Source organism: Gossypium hirsutum, chromosome D03 (genome assembly GCF_007990345.1).
Source record: "Gossypium hirsutum isolate 1008001.06 chromosome D03, Gossypium_hirsutum_v2.1, whole genome shotgun sequence".
Taxonomy (NCBI): domain Eukaryota; kingdom Viridiplantae; phylum Streptophyta; class Magnoliopsida; order Malvales; family Malvaceae; genus Gossypium; species Gossypium hirsutum.
This window is the reverse complement of record NC_053439.1, coordinates 25,746,903-25,750,946: the sequence shown is the minus strand read 5'-3', so window position 1 is coordinate 25,750,946 and position 4,044 is coordinate 25,746,903. Positions and strand designations below refer to the sequence as shown.

Below are 4,044 nucleotides of genomic sequence, written 5' to 3'. Positions count from 1 at the left end.
ACTTTTGGGTTGTGAGGATCGGTGACTGGATGGGGAAGAAGAATGATTTTTTAGACCCTAGATTTAATAAAGGACACGGTTGTGTAATTGCCCGTGTTGGGCCACACGGCCGTGTCTAGTGCCTATGTAAAACCTCTTAGGCTGTGTAGCCTTTGAAAAATTGAAAAAAAATTAAGCTCAGTTTCCACATGGTCGTGTGTCCAGGCTGTGTCTCACACGATCGTGTGCCAAGCCATGTGTCATACATGACCATGTGCCAGGCCGTGTCTAATCACCCTTTGGTTTTCCTACACCCATGTGCAAGGCCATGTAGGACATACAGTCTCACACGCGCCTGTGTCACAGGCCGTGTGTCTCAACTGACCAAGTCTCTGGCCCGTGTACCTCTCTATACCCGTGTGGGGCAAATAAAAATTGACAAAATTAGCTCTAGTATTCAAATGGCTTGAGACATGCCCGTGTTTTCAAGCCATATGCCTCACACGACTATGTTACTCACCCCAGGCCATGTTACTCACCCCAAGCTGTGTGACCCCTATTTTTTAAAATTTTTTTCAATTAAAAAAACAAGTGATAATGAATAAATGAATTTTTTTCAAAATAATAGTAATTAAAACAAAATTGAATGTAATTTTGTTGAAGTTTTTTTTCTTCAAATTTAAAAAAATGATAATGAATGAAAGTTTTTTTTAAGAAAGTAAAATAAATAAATAACACAAACACTCAGTTGCCTCCCAAGAAACGTTTGTTTAAAGTCTAAGCTCGACTTCCTTATTTAAGCTCATGGTTAAGGTGAATCTTGGAGTCGAAGCTCCTCTCACTTGATATCAGTTTTACCACCAAAATAGGGTTTGAGACAAATACTATTTACCTTTAACATGTTGAATTCAGAATGTGTTACCTCAACTGTACCGTATGAAAAAATGGTTTTTACCACAAATGGGTTACACCCTTTTGATTTAAATTTTGAAGGAAAAATTCGTGGTTCCGATTTGTCTAATAGTACTTTGTCCCCAACGTTGAATTGCTTCATCATTTTCACATGCATATCATGGCGATGATTTGTTTCTTCTTTTTGCCTTCTTGGTTTCTCGTTGACCTTCATTTGTCATTCATCTAGTTCATTGAGTTGCACCATTCACTCTTCACTTGTCCCTCGAGTTCTATCACTTTGAATAAAATATGGCTCCAACATGTTTTCATGAGGGGTTTCCTACAAAGAACGTTGAGTGACATGATTACTAACATTAACAGAACAATTAGTATCATCTCGCTCACTAGGGACTCTCACAAAATCATGTGCTTGAAGAGTAATATTTTTATCATCTACATAAAGCACAAGTTCACCAGTACCCACATCAATAATAGTTCTAGCAATTACTAAAAAGGGTCGACCAAAGATCATACCTCAATATCCTCATCCATGTCTAATACAACAAAATCAACAGGGAATATAAATTTATCGACTTTCACAAGTACATCCTCAATAATACCCCTAGGATATCGAATTGATCTATTTGCTAATTGACTACTCAACCTAGTGGGTTTGAGTTCACCAAGACCAAGTTGTTTGAACTATAAGGCATGACATTTATACTAGCCCTAAACCAGTCAAAGCTATTTTAACATTTAAACTACCAATGAGACAAGGAATAGTAAAACTTACTGGATCTTTAAGTTTGTTGGGTAGTTTGTTTTGGAGAATAACCAAACAAAACTGCATTGAGCTCCATAGTTGACAAGTCGTCTAATTTCCCTTTCTTTGTTAATAGCTTATTTAAAAATTTTACATACTGTACGAAAGGGCTTCAACAAAAGGTAAGTTAATATGTAGTTTTTTTTAAAGTTCAAGAAATTTACCATATTGTTTGTTTGTGCGGTCTCTCTTCAATGCTACCGGATATTGGATTTGTGGTTTGTAATCTCAGATTACCAACTTTTGCTTTTTCTTACTTTCCTCAACCTTATCACTTTTTTAGCTTCTAGCTTCAAATTATTTTTAGGCTCGACTAACCCTTCCATGTTTTGAAATCGAATTCTTTTGAAATCAATTTAGCCAACATCTCCTCAAGGTTCAGCTTCTTCTCTTGCTGATACGGTCGCTGAAAACTCAGAGAGAGTTGTGACCTTTGATTTCCTTGACCACCCCAAGAGAAATTTGGATGGTTCTTCCAACCTGCATTCTAAGTATTATTATAAGGGTTTTTTTTGCGGTTTAGAATTATTACCCAAAAAGTAGGCTTGCTCATGCTCCATGTTAGGCTTGAAGGGTGAATATTCTGGATTAATTATCTCCGCTCCATTCATATCGCATTGCATCACCAGATTTACCTGCTTAGAAAAATTCAAACCATCAAATTTTTTATTCAGTGCTTCATTTAGCTTACCAACATAGCAATTGCATCTATATTAAAAACACTAATTGCTTTCATCGATTTTGTTCTCATGACTTACTACTGATAGTTATTCACTATTATTTCTTTAGTAAACTCTTGAGCTTCTTCGGGTGTTTTATTATTCAATGTTCCACCAGCTACTGCATCAATTAATTACCTAGTTGAGGGATTCAAATCATTGTAAAAGGTTTGAACCTATAACCGCAAAGGAAACCCACGATGTGGGCACATTCTCAAAAGATCTTTAAATCTCTTTCATGCATCATATAATGTCTCCATATCAAATTGAACAAAGGAAAAGATGTCGTTTCTCAACTTAGCTACTTTGGTCGGTGGGAAGTACTTCAACAAAAACTTTTTAGTCATTTGATCCCAAGTCATGATAGAACCTTATGGAAGTGAATTCAACCCTTTTTTGCCTTGTTCCTCAAAAAAATGGGAACAACCATAAGTGTATGGCATCATCAGAAACACCATTGATCTTGAATGTATCGTAAATCTCTAGAAAGTTAGTCAAATGAGTATTCGAATCTTCATCTTGCAAATCATCAAACTGTACATACTGTTATACCATCTGAATTGTGTTCGGCTTTAACTCAAAATTCCTTGCTTCTCTAACCTCTCTACGATTTTTGCCAGCAGTCTTTTCAGTCGTATTGTAAAAAATTAATGAATCCGACGGATTTCTTCTAGTCATAAACCAAAAGAGCCTGCCATAAGCAAACAAATGAAAAATTAGAATATAAAAATTAAATTGAAAAAAAAATAAAAATATTAATATAAAAACAGAAAAATTAATAAAAATAAAGTTTTTCTAATATTTAAGTCATGGCACCGATGCCAAAAACTTGACTGTAGTTGCAAAATAACTAAAAATTCGACAAAGACAAGTGCACCTATCAATTAATAGTATAGGTACGATGAGCACAAATATTGTTCCCATGAAGATTAAAAGTACTAGTAAGTACTGTCTTTCTATTATTTAACTGACAAACTGGAGTGATTGATTAAAACTAAAATTAACTAAATTGATTAACTAAAGAAGAAATTAGGAAAACAAACGATTAACAACCAAGAAGCGAAAAAATACCCAGGAAGGAATCCACCTAGATTTCATTTGTCATTATCAATCTGAATTAAATAATTTCTTCACTTAGAATCTTGATCCGTAGAAATCTCTAAATTATGCTAATATCTTTTTCGAGAGTAAGAGCAATTGACTCTAGGTTTAATAATCAAAATTTCTTTCTAATTAAAACCCTTATTGTTGCATTAACTCGATCTATGGATCTTCCTATTAGATTTGACTTTAATTCGATAGATTTATGTCGTCTTATTTATAGGATTGCATGCAACTCCACTCAATTATGCTAGATCTATTCTTAAGCAAGGTCTATTCCTCCTCTGATTTAAGCATCACAAACATGGATTAATAGTTCAAAAATATTAAACCAAGAATTAAGCACACATAATCGAGAACAAGATCTAAGTATTTATTGTGTAAAACATAAATCAAAAGACATAATTCATCTTAGGGTTCATCTCCTTTTGGTATTTAGAAAATTAGTTAATAATCAAAAATAAAAACATCTCAAAGACAATATAAGCACAAGAAATAAAGAAACTCATAAGAAACTTCAAAGAAATC

General features: G+C 34.0%; 1 non-coding gene across 1 annotated transcript; it reads left to right on the top strand.

Moving 5' to 3' along the window:
- The first annotated feature begins 2,607 nt into the window (after positions 1 to 2,607).
- On the top strand, positions 2,608 to 2,714 carry LOC121215763 (small nucleolar RNA R71). The gene has a single exon (XR_005911738.1). It is a non-coding gene; the product is annotated as a small nucleolar RNA R71 (small nucleolar RNA).
- The last annotated feature ends 1,330 nt before the right edge of the window (positions 2,715 to 4,044 follow it).